Source organism: Rhinopithecus bieti, unplaced genomic scaffold (genome assembly GCF_001698545.2).
Source record: "Rhinopithecus bieti isolate Rb0 unplaced genomic scaffold, ASM169854v2 scaffold_4758, whole genome shotgun sequence".
In the NCBI taxonomy this organism is placed as follows: Eukaryota; Metazoa; Chordata; class Mammalia; order Primates; family Cercopithecidae; genus Rhinopithecus; species Rhinopithecus bieti.
The window spans coordinates 789,174-801,934 of record NW_016804504.1 but is presented as its reverse complement, the minus strand read 5'-3'; the positions used below and the strand labels follow the sequence as shown (position 1 = coordinate 801,934).

Here is a 12,761-nt window from a genome sequence, read left to right as displayed (position 1 = left end):
TTTTTTTTTTTTTTTTTTTTTTGCTGTTTGAGTTTTCTCTTTAGAGTCCGACCCCGGTCCCAGCAGCAGACTCAGAACAGAGGGGAGGCAAGGAGTCCCTGCCGGGGGACCACCCCTCTGCGGGCCCCAGGGCGCCCTTGGGGGCGGCCAGGGCGGGCGCGGGGAGATGGGGAGGCGCCGAGCGGCCCTGGAGACGCCCGTGTCCCGGGGCGCCCGCAAACTTTCCCAGAGACGGCGGGAGGCCCCATCCTGGAGAGGGGGGTCCCAGGCCTCTCCGTCTCTGTCCCCCGGGGCTGGTCACTCACCGGCAGCGCGGTTGGAGCTCCGATTCTGGCCGCAGCCATCCACACCGGGAGGAGGAGAAAGAGGAGGGAGAGGAGGAGGAGGGGGAGGAGGGCCCGGGGCAGCCGAGTGGAGGGCGGGGAGGGGCGGCCGCAGCTCAGGGACTCCTCCCGCTTCCGCCCCCGCCCCTCCTACCCCGCTGAGCCTTCTCCCTTCACGCCTTCTTTCCCACCCCGAATCCCCGAAAGTTTTTCTGGTGTCCGACGCTCCATTCTCTTCCCTCCAGTGCATCTTCTGTCCCCGAGTCTCCAGCCTCCCAGAGGAGGGGAGAGCGCTCCCTCCCGCAAAAGTCGGGGGGCGGAGCGGGGGGTAAGTATATGAGTTACGTTTCGATGCCCCCTTGAAGCAGATAGCTTGGATCCTTGGGAGGTCTGAAGTCACCCAGCACCCCCAGACCTTGTCCTCACCTCTGGGTGGGGATGATGGAGGACCTTTGCGGTCGTGCTTTCTAAGTTGCTTCATGGAGTTTTGTTTTGTTTTGTACCCCCCACCTCACCCCACTCCCCACTCCCTACCCCCCACCTTGTGATTAGGAGAACTAAAGAATTACTAAAGCCCCACCTTCCTGGGCGAATCAATCACAGCAGGAGGAACGACACAAGATAGCTTAGTGAGGGCCAAGCTGTGGGGGCGGGGAGGAGGTAAACGCGTCCAGATGCCTCCTCTGTGCTGCCTGCAGAGTGCAGAGAGAGGGAGAAGGGGCGTTGTCCTCCCAGGAGAGGCTGCAGGGTGGCTCGTAGTCCCTATTCCATCACCTGCTGGCAAATGACTCTAGGCAAGTCACTTGGCATCTCAGCCTCTTCCTCAAGTGGGGCTGCCTCAGTGGGAGCCAGTCAGAATGAAGGCACCCTCCCCAAAACCCAGGACTAGAGACTGAGCTGAGTTTGAACAGGCTCAGAGGGGAGAGAAAAGGGCATTTTACGTCCCAGGGCATGGTGCTTTGGAGGTTGGCAAGACTGGAAGGCTTAGGGGAAGTGGGCAATGTTTAGATGGGAAGGTAGAGCTGGGAATGAAGCAGAATATAGGAAATCCCTGAAAGTTTTTAAGCGAAGGTGATCAATAGGCACCCAGTGAATCCTTGAGGATTCGAAATGACAAATAAGAAATACTGGTTTAACAGTGTGCAGATGGACTACCTGGGAAGAAAGCGGTTGCATCCAAGGAGAGGGGTTAGGAGGTCCCGGTGAGCATCTCAACTTGAAGTACTATGCTGGAAGGTGGAAAGGAAATGAATTTTTTTTAATCATAAATTTCCTTGAGGAGCTGGGTTAACTCATAGGCAGTGCATCCAGAGTTGGTGAAAATGAGTGAACACTTCCTTGTATTTGCATGGCAGTGTAATTCTGTTTTAAATGTTCTTTTAGGTGTAGCCCTGTTTTTGACCTTGGAGTTCCCTGGTGAAATGGAAATATAGTCAGTACCCTATTTGACCCCCAGCCAGCGTTAAGAACCTGCCCTCAGGGCTTTGAGGAAGGAAACTGACATTCCAAGAGGGCACTTCTCGAGAGCCTGAAATCACACAGCCAGGATCTATTTAGGATACTTTTATTCTCAGATAAAACTACTAATTGTGCTTATGCTTAATATATCCTAAACACGGAAAAAGGCACTGGTTTCTCCTCAGCTTCTCATTTCCTCCAGCTACCTTCCAGTAATGCTTAAGAGTTGAGGAAGGGCAGGTGAGAGCCTAGGGAATAGGAAGTCAACTGACTGGCTAGTTAACTTGTCAGAGATTGTTCCATGGAAACAGACAGGTACTGGACCCCGGTAAGGAGCTGAGAGAAGTGGAGCAAGAAGGACACAGGTAGCAGGAGGAGGAGGAAGGGAAGAAAAAGAGAAGTGGCAGCTCCTCTTTGTTGTCCTCATGCTTTGACCCCAGGCATTTTGGGGTCCCCAAATTGAACCCCCAAATTCAACCTTTTGGGTCCTATGTCCAGCCCACCTTTCACCAGTGGGTCTTCCACAGAGGTCAGCTCATCTCAGAAACCGCCACAAAGAACTGGAGACAGGACTCATGCAGGAAGCAACGCCACATTTGACAAACAGTAATCATCATTGCGTTTACAGAGTTCTGTATGCAGAACTTCTAAATTCTGTCATCTTTGAAAGAAGCAGTAGGGCCTTTATTAGTGGTTAGCCACTTGGTGAAAGAAATCTCTTTTGGAATCTTTGACACTTCTGCAAAGCAAATAGGCCCGTAATTTTCTAAAGACTAAATACAGTTGGTTGAAAACCATTTTGTCTTTTGCAAAGGACAGGCCTTCCCCCTCTGTGTGATTCAGCATTGCCCCAAAGGTTGCCAGTTTCATGAATGAAGATTTATTTCTTGCAACTCCACCACGTATTTCCAAAGGATCCTTTCTGGTAGTGTCCCTTTGTATCAAAATCTGGTGGTAAACAGCTTAGCCTGGCCTCAATAGCTAAGCCACCACAGCCGTTCATCACAGCTGTGACCTCATTTTACTCCAGTTACTGTTGTTTCTCTTGCTTTACAATAAGTAGACCCTCAAACTATGTCATTCTCCTTTTTATTAGCAGATTTCTCTTTCCTGGCAGCTTTTTCATGGAAATATTTAGAACTTCCCAACTGTTTAACAAGAGATCCCCAAAGTATCTGTAGATGATGACCTAATAGGTGATTAGCTTGGAATTCCTCAAAACTCATGTCAGCTGAAGCTGTCAGGATCATTTAAAATACATTCAAGGGGAGGGCTAAGTCCTAAATGCTTCATAGGAACATTCCTCTCTAAAAACTTGGCAAGAGCAAATCTCTATTTACATTATAACACTCATTCAAACTATGGCTTTTTGGCTGGGCATGGTGGCTCACGCCTGTAATCCCAGCACTTTAGGAGGCTGAGGCAGGCAGATCACCTGAGGTCAGGAGTTCAAGACCAGCCTGGTCAATATGGTGAAACCCCATCTCTACTAAAAATACGAAAATTAGCAGGGCGTGGTGGCGGGCGCCTGTGATACCAGCTACTCAGGAGGCTGAGGCAGGAGAATCACCTGAACCCAGGAGGCGGAGGTTGCAGTGAGCCAAGATAGCAACACTGTAGTCCAGCTTGGGCGACAGAGCAAGACTCCCTATCTCTCTCTCTCTCTCTATATATATATATAGAGAGAGAGATAGATATAGATATAGATATAGATATAGATATAGTTAAAATAGTTAAAATGAAATCAAAAAAATTAAAAAAATCACCATCTTGAGTACATGGTGCATTTTGCTGTGATGTTAGATAAACAAACACACTGTTTTTAAATGATTTTTTTTTTTTTTTTTTTTTTTTTTTTTTTTTTTTTTTTAGCTATAAGTTAACCCAAATACTCTTTGGATGGAAAATTCCAAAGATAAATAAAAGCCCACATCTTCACTGAAAATGCCAAATGAAATCAATGATACTTAGGAGTATGATAATCAGTTCAGAATGGCTCAAGATTGACTGTCCTTTGTCCTGAGATGGGATACTCTTGAGTGTAGTTGAGCCACATTGATCATTGCTACAGCTGGCCAGTCCCTTGGCTTGATTCCTAAAATGTATCCAGCTTTCATTTATTGAAAACCTACTGTGTACAAGACATTCTCCTAGGCACTGTGGGGGAGTAAGTATAAGGCACCGTTCCTGCCCCACAGCATCTGTTGCTGTTAAGAAAGATGGCATGGCCGGGCGCGGTGGCTCAAGCCTGTAATCCCAGCACTTTGGGAGGCTGAGACGGGCGGATCACGAGGTCAGGAGATCGAGACCATCCTGGCTAACACGGTGAAACCCCGTCTCTACTAAAAAAATAAATACAAAAACTAGCCGGGCGAAGTGGCGGGCGCCTGTAGTCCCAGCTACTAGGAGGCTGAGGCAGGAGAATGGCGTAAACCCGGGAGGCGGAGCTTGCAGTGAGCTGAGATCCGGCCACTGCACTCCAGCCCCGGCGACAGAGTGAGACGCTGCCTCAAAAAAAAAAAAAAAAAAAAAAGAAAGATGGCATGCATGAGAATAATTACATGAGACATGTTGACAATTTACCACAATACAAGAGGTCTCCTAAAGAAATATAGGAAGGCTGAAGAAAGGAAGAATATTCTCCACCATCTCAGCAAGACGTATGTGAATGACATTTTGTTCTTAGTTAACTGATCCGTGCTATTTCTATTCTTGGGCTGGAATGTGGTGGCACACTCTTGGCTCACTGCAGCCTCCACCTCCCTGGTCATGGGTGATTCTCCCATCTCCGCCTCCTGAGTAGCTGGGACCACAGGCACATGTCACCACACCCGGTCAGTTTTGTTGTTGTTGTTGTTGCATTTTTTAGTAGAGGCAGGGTTTTGCCATGTTGCCCAGGCTGGTCTGGAACTCCTAGCCTCAGGTGATCCCCCCACCTCGGCCTCCCAGAGTGCTGGAATTAACAGGGGTGACCCACCGCGCCCTGCATATTCCTCTTCTTATGAAGAGTTATCCTAATTCTCTCTAACCATTTTTTTTTTTTTTTTTTTTTTTTGGAGATTTGGAAGAGCTATAATGGGTTTTCCTGCTCCAATGCTTTGATTGCCAGTTAATTTCCTAATTTGGAGCTAACTACTAAACTGCTTAAAAATTTAAGACAAAGAGGCAACCACTTACTGACAAGCTTTCCATTTATTGCCATGGTATCTGAGGACATGGCTTTTAGCCGAGAACAGAAGCTTCCTCTTCTATCATAAAACAAACTATTCCCTTGTTAACATGGTTCTGCCAGATGTTTTCTTAGCCATCATCAAATATGTTGCTATCTTCATATGTAAAAGTAACAGAAGAGTTTGAAGTGTTTTAAGATCTGAGAGCAACTTCCAGGGTTAATGCTACATAAAACCATAAACTGCACGTTTTTCTTTCTGAATTCATATGTTCTTTATGAATTATAAAGGCTTAAATTCATAGCCATTTGGAGAGAGCCTTTTGTTCCAACTCTTTTGGTGGCTTTCTTAGCTAACTGCGTCTTCAATTTTTTTTCACACTTTTGTTTAGAAATGGTGTAGCTGAGTTTTGTTTTGTTTTGTTTCAAGGGGTAATGAACCTAGAAAGTGGTCATGTTGTTAAAAAGTATCTGTGTTAGTTAAGCCGGGCATGGTGGCTCATGCCTGTAATCCTACACTTTGTGAGGCCAAGGCGAGTGGATTGGGCGGATTGCCTGAGCTCAGGAGTTCAAGACCAGCCTGGGCAACACGGTGAAACTCCGTCTCTACTAAAACACAAAACATTCGCCAGGCATGGTGGCATCCACCTGTAGTCCCAGCTACTCAGGAGGCTGAGGCACAAGAATCCTTGAACCCAGGAAGCGGAGGCTGAAGTGAGCTGAGATGTACCACTGCACTCCAGCCTGTGTGCCTGGGTGACAGTGCAAGACTCCGCCCCTGCCTCCCTCCCCCGCTTCCCCCCGCGCAAAAAAGTATCTGTGTTAGTTGAACTGATACAGTTTCTACAAAAAACAATGAGGAATGCCAGTTGTATCAGGGCTTTGGACAAATTGAGGGCCAGTATTGGCGTTGATCACAACTAATTGGGGAAGGGGGTGGTGGCAAGAAGGATATAGACAAAACAATGGTTTTATGCAGTTTTGCTTAAGTGTGCGCTGCGGGCTCTTACCCTTCAACGCCAAGATAGCTGGGTTTGCTGTTGAACGTGTGAATGGTGGCCCTCCAGAGCTGTGCAACCAGGTATTTAGCTCCGCCCTCTTTCCTATTAAATTACCTTTTTTTCTCCTTTGAAATGTCTTTTTTTTTTTTTTTTTTTTTTTTTGAGAGATGCAGTCTCCTTATGTTGCCCAGGCAATCTTGGGTCACTGCAACCTCCGCCTCCTGGGGTCAAGCAATTCTCCTGCCTCAGCCTCCTCAGTAGCTGGGATTACAGGCGTGCGCCACCACAACCAGCTAATTTTTGCATTTTTAGTAGAGACAGGGTTTCACCATGTTGACCAGGCTGGTCTCGAACTCCTGACCTCAAGTGATCCACCTGCCTCAGCCTCCCAAAGTGCTGAGATTACAGGCATGAGCCACTGAGCCAGGCATCATTTGAAATTTCTTATAACACAATTCCAACTTTTTTTCTCACTCGGAATTTCTTGTAACATAAGCCCACTTTAATTAAAAACACATTTATATATGCATGAAATAAAAGCAGGAACAAGCAAAAAAGTTAATAGCTAAAATCTCTGCTCCTGATACTTTTCCTCATTTTCCAAATTTTAAAATTTTAATATATATTTTTTAATAGAGATGGGATTTCCCTATGTTGCCCAGGCTGGTCTCAAACTCCTGGGCTCAAGCGATCCTCCTGCCTCGGCCTCCTAAAGTGCTGGGATTATAGGTGTAAGCCACCACACCTGGCCCAGTATTCCAGATTTTCAACAACAGGTGTGTAATATATAATCAGGAAAAAGCACGAAGTTTTGTTTCAATTTTGAAAATTCCATCTTCTCCAGAAAGCAACAAATGATTTTTTTTGGAGACACAGTCTCACTCTGTCATCCAGGCTCAAGTGCAGTGGTATGATCCCAGCTCACTGCAACCTCTGCCTCCTGGGTTCAAGCAATTATGCCTCAGCCTCCTGAGTAGCTGGGATTACAGGAGTGCACTGGCAGGCCTGGCTAATTTTTATATTTTTAGTAGAGACGGTTTCACCATGTTGGCCAGGCTGGTCTTGAACTCCCGACCTAAGGTGATCCACCTGCTTTGGCCTCCCAAAGTGCTGGGATTACACGCATGAGCCACTGCTCCTGGCCTGCAATGAATGATTAATTAAAAGAAAAGTCTTTTTTTTTTTTTTTCTGGTTTTCACTCCTATGCAGATTTCAATCCCTACTTTGTGCATAGACTGAGAATCTCCTCTTTTATTTTATTTTATTTATTTATTTTTTTTGAGATGGAGTCTCGCTCTGTCGCCCAGCCTGGAGTGCAGTGGCCGGATCTCAGCTCACGGCAAGCTCCGCCTCCCGGTTTACGCCATTCTCCTGCCTCAGCCTCCCGAGTAGCTGGGACTACAGGCGCCCGCCACCTCGCCCGGCTAGCTTTTTTTGTATTTTTTAGTAGAGACGGGGTTTCACCGTGTTAGCCAGGATGGTCTCGAACTCCTGACCTCGTGATCCGCCCGTCTCGGCCTCCCAAAGTGCTGGGATTACAGGCTTGAGCCACCGCGCCCGGCTGAATCTCCTCTTTTTTTGGGCAGGGGAGAGGACAGAGTGAGACTCTGTCACCCAGGCTGGAGTGCAGTGGTGTGGTCTCGGCTCACTGCAACCTCCACCTCCCGGGTTCAAGTGATTCTCCTGTCTCAGCCTCCCGAGTGGCTGGGACTACAAGTGGGTGCCACCACACCCAGCTAATTTTTGTATTTTTAGTAGAGATAGGGTTTCACTATGTTGGCCAAGCCAGTCTCAAACTCCTGACCTCATGATCCGCCTGCCTCAGACTCCCAAAGTGCTGGGATTACAGGCATAAGCCACTGCACCCGGCCTCTTGTTTTTGTTTTTTTTTTGAGACGGAGTTTCGCTCTTTTTGCCCAGGCTGGAGTGCAATGGTGCGATCCCGGCTCACTGTAACCTCCACCTCCCAGGTTCAAGCAATTCTCCTGTCTCAGCCTCCTGAGTAGCTGGGACTACAGGTGCCCGCCACTACGCCAGGCTAATTTTTTGTATTTTTAGTAGAGACAGGGTTTCACCATGTTGGCCAAGCTGGTCTCAAACTCCTGACCTCAGGTGATCCACCTGCCTCGGCCTCCCAAAGTGCTGGGATTACAGGCATAAGCCACCACGCCTGGCTGATCTCCTCTTTCACTTTCCATGCCACAAGAGGCCCAGACAAGAGAGAGAGAGAATTTGTTCAAGAGGTGGGCTGTAAACACAAGTAGAGGGTCAGGGCAGTCACTAGAAGGGCTTATGGAGTTGAGAAAGGTTGTTTTAAGGATGAGAGGCACTTGATGCCCAGGATATTGAGGAAGGCAGATCTCAAGACAATAGCAGTGCTGCCATCCCAGAGATCAAATGAGACAGTCTGGAGCAGGTCAGATGGTTCTGGGAGAGAATTCCTGAAGATGGAAGTTGGCTGAACACCCAACTGACTTTGACCACACTGCGAGGAGCGTTATATACCCGAGAGAGAAGTTAGGAATAAACTAGTGATAAGTACCATAGAAAACATTGTGAATAATTTTTTAAAAAAAGACTCCAGGGAAAACAGAGTTGTACAAGAAAGGAAAACTAATCACAGTAAATTACATGACTCAGCTATCACCAGTATTTGAATAGTCATAATGAAGTACATGCTGAATACTGACCCAGTCCAAATGTTTTTGGCTTTTTGAGATGGAATGTCGCTCTGTTGCCCAGGCTGGAGTGTAGTGGCGCAATCCTGACCCACTGCAACCTCCGCCTCCCAGGTTCAGGTGATTTTCCTGCCTCAGCCTCCCAAACAGCTGGGATTACAGACACATGCCACCATGCCCGAATAATTTTTGTATTTTTAGTAGAGATGGGGTTTCACTATGTTGGCCAGGCTGGTCTTGAGCTCCTGACTTCAAGTGATCTGCCCATCTCGGCCTCACTAAGTGCTGGGATTACAGGTGTGAGCCACCATGCCTGGCCTTTAGTTTTATTTTTTTAGAGACTGGGTCTCACTCTGTTGCACAGGCTAGAATCCAGTAGGACAATCACGGCTCACTGCAGCCTTCAAACTCCTGGGCTCAGGCAATCATCCCGCCTCAGCCTCCTAAGTACCTAGGAGTACAGGCATGAGCCACAGGGCTAGACCCAAATGTCAATGTAACTAGTTTAAACAGTGAGTGTATGTATGTGTATGTGAGTGACGCAAAGGGGAGGCAGATGAAACAAATAGTCATCTTCCAACTGTAAATTCAATTAATAATGCCTAACAAGAAGAGCAAAGGTAGCATGCCATTTGGAAATACAGATAACAAAATAGTGAATGAAAGAGGTTTTTCGGCCGGGCGCGGTGGCTCAAGCCTGTAATCCCAGCACTTTGGGAGGCCGAGACGGGCGGATCACAAGGTCAGGAGATCGAGACCATCCTGGCTAACACAGTGAAACCCCGTCTCTACTAAAATACGAAAACTAGCCGGGCGAGGTGGCGGGCTCCTGTAGTCCCAGCTACTCGGGAGGCTGAGGCAGGAGAATGGCGTAAACCCGAGAGGCGGAGCTTGCAGTGAGCTGAGATCCGGCCACTGCACTCCAGTCCGGGCGACAGAGCGAGACTCCGCCTCAAAAAAAAAAAAAAAAACGAAAGAGGTTTTTCTGTGGGGAGCATGAAATGGCAGGAGGATCAGGGGTCTATTTTGTTTGTTTTGCCTTATTTTATCTTAGTAATAACTGTTTAAGAACAGCCTAACGCAAACTAAGTTCAAAACTTAAATTACAAATACAGATACAGGCTGGGCGCAGTGGCTCACGCCTGTAATCCCAGCACTGTGGGAGGTCGAAGCGGGTGGATCACCTGAGGTCACGAGTTTGAGATCAGCCTGACCAACAAGGTGAAACTCCGTCTCTACTAAAAATACAAAAATTAGCCGGGCGTGGTGGTAGGCACCTGTAATCCCAGCCACTTAGGAAGCTGAGGCACGAGAATCACTTGAACCCAGGAGGTGGGGGTACCACTAGATATGGTGCCATTGAACTCCAGCCGGGGCAACAGAGTGAGTCCCTGTCAAAACAAGAACAACAAAAATACACACACACACACACACACACACACACACATATTTATACAGATACTACTTTAAAAAGAAAAGCCTCCATTTTTTTTTTTTTTTTTTGAGATGGGGTCTCACTCTGTCACCCAGGCTGGAGTGCAGCGGCATGGTTTCAGCTCACTGCAACCTCTGCCTCCCAGGTTCAAGCAATTCTCCTGTCACAGTCTAACAAGTACTTGGGACTACAGACGGCGACCACTCCGGGCAAATTTTTGTATTTTTAGTAAAGACGGGGTTTCACCACATTGGTCAGGCTGGTCTCGAACTCCTGACCAGGTGCTACGCCTGCCTTTGCCTCCCGAAGTTCTGGGATTACAGGTGTGAGCCACCACACCCTGCCAAAAAGCCTCCATGTATTATCTCTTCCTTAGTGCTCTGAAATAGTCCCAGGACAGGGTGAACAAATGAGTTCGTGATTATAATTTGCGTGTTCACTCCCTTGTCTCACTAAAAACAGGCTGTAAGCGCTTCTCAAGGGCAGTCAGCACGTCTGGTGTGCATGCCACAGTCTGCTCAGCACGGAGCACACAGCAGGCACTCGGCACACACTTGCCAAATGAATGGTGACATGGGTAAGACAGGCTCCCATCTTTACAGACACCCGCAGAACTCAAGTATTTATAGACGAAATGACCCAGTGTCCGAGAATGGCCTTAAAATACTCCAGAAAAAAAGAAGTGTGGAAAAAAGATAAAACAAGATTGGCAAAATGTTCATAAGGAGTGATGGGGACATAGGGCTTGTATGAGTCTATTTTTGTGCATGTTAGAAAATTCCCATAATAAAACAGTAACAACAAGAACATTTACACAGAAAGAGGACCAGAATGAAGGGATGGCATCATGGCATAAATATATAAAATTCAGAATCTGGTGTTCAGCAAGGCTGGTGTAACAAGGAATATGTACATAAAAATGAGGGATCAGGGGAAAAAATTATGCCAAAGGCAAACCATATGCCAGGGACTTTAAATTAGCTCAAGAAGTTCACTAAAAGCTGACTGAAAGGAGGCACAGGGGCATTTAGTGAAGACGTAGAAAGGGGATGTTGAATGAAATACTGCTGGATTTTCTAAGAAATGTAGTATTTTTTTCCTTTTTTTTTTTTTTTTTTTGAGACAGGGTCTTGCTCTGTCACTCAGGATGGAGTGCACTGGTGTGAACATGGTTCACTGCAGCCTTGACTTCCTGGGTTCAAAAAATCCTCCTGCCTCAGCCCCCCATGTAGCTGAGACCACAGTTGTGCACCAACACCCCAGCTAATTTTAAAAAACTTTCATAGAGATGAGGTCTCACTATGTTACCCAGGCTGGTCTCAAACTCCTGGGTTCAAGTGATCCTCCTGACCCAGCCTCCGAAAGTGCTGGGATTACAGGTATGAGCCACTACACCCCGCCAAAATTTAGTATTTTGTCTTCCAAATATACGGAACCTGAAGGAGTTGAAAACCCCAATTTAAAAGGCTCATAGCACAGTAGTGAATAATCCAAGCTGAGTCAGGCTAGGCTGGGTTTGAATCCTGGCTCCAACAGGTACTGTGTGACAGTGGAAAAGTTGCTTAGTCCCTCTAAGCCTTGGCTTTCTATCTGTAAACTGGGGATAGTAATAGTATGTATGAGATATGGTTGCTGGAAAGTCTAAATGAAGTAATACATGTCAAGTCATACCTATGCCCAGCTTATGGTAAGTGATTAATAAACAGTGGTTACTATATGCTTTGGGAGGTGACTGCCAAGAGAGCAAAGATCTAAGTTAAGTCAGCAGAGCACAATTTTGCCAGGGATCCAACTGTGCCCTCTACAGTCCTGCCCTATCCCTCAGCCCTAGGAAAGCTCCCAGGGGAACTGTCCCCTACAAAATGGCCAAGCAGTCCACAAGCACTGCCTCAGAACCTATAGGGCCACACACCATGCAAGACAATGGAGGTGTCTGGTCTGGGAACTCTGACAGCTGTCACAGATGGTAGGAGATACAAGTCTCAGCCACCAAAGCAAATAGGCAAACAATCCCAAGATTCACATTGTCTCTAAGGGAAAAACAGGCTCATTGCCCAGGAGACATGAAACTTTCCTGATCCAGAGGTCTGAGAGTTTTTACTGTAAGCAGTAAAAGTAGAAGGAGGGAGGGTACACTGTGTATATGGAAGAGAATGAGGAGAAAGTGAGCTAAGCAAGTGTCACATACACACGACTACTAGATTTTGCCTAGCAGACAACAAGGAGCCATTGTGAAGGCTTTCCATCTGGAGAATGGCTATGGCAGAGACATGTTTGAGAAAGATGGCCTAGTCAGATGCGGTGGCTCACGCCTGTAATCCCAGCACTTTGGTAGGCCAAAGCAGGTGGATCACCTGAGGTCAGGAGTTCCAGACCAGTCTGGTCAACATGATGAAACCCCATCTCTACTAAAAACACAAAAATTACCCAGGCATGGTGGCAGGAGCCTGTAACTCCAGCTACTTGTGAGGCTGAGGCAGGAGAATCGCTTGAACCTGGGAGGCGGAGGTTGCAGTGAGCTGAGATTGCGCCACTGCACTCCAGCCTGGTCAACAAGAGTGAAACTCAAGGAGGGAAGGAAGGAGGGAGGGAAGGAAGGAAGGAAGGAAGGAAGGAAGGAAGGAAGGAAGGAGGGAAGGAGGAAAGGAGGGAATGAGGGAAGGAGGGAAGGAGGGAAGGAGGGAAGGAGGGAGGGA

At 47.3% G+C, this 12,761-nt stretch overlaps 1 protein-coding gene across 1 annotated transcript in view; it reads right to left on the bottom strand.

Moving 5' to 3' along the window:
• STON1 (stonin 1) overlaps positions 1–368 on the bottom strand; it is a 63,072-nt gene extending 62,704 nt beyond the window's left edge. Inside the window, exon 1 of the mRNA XM_017868842.1 lies at positions 306–368. The gene's annotated coding sequence lies outside the window, so the exon portion shown is untranslated. The remainder of the gene's footprint in view (positions 1–305) is intronic.
• Between the last annotated feature and the right edge of the window lie 12,393 nt (positions 369–12,761).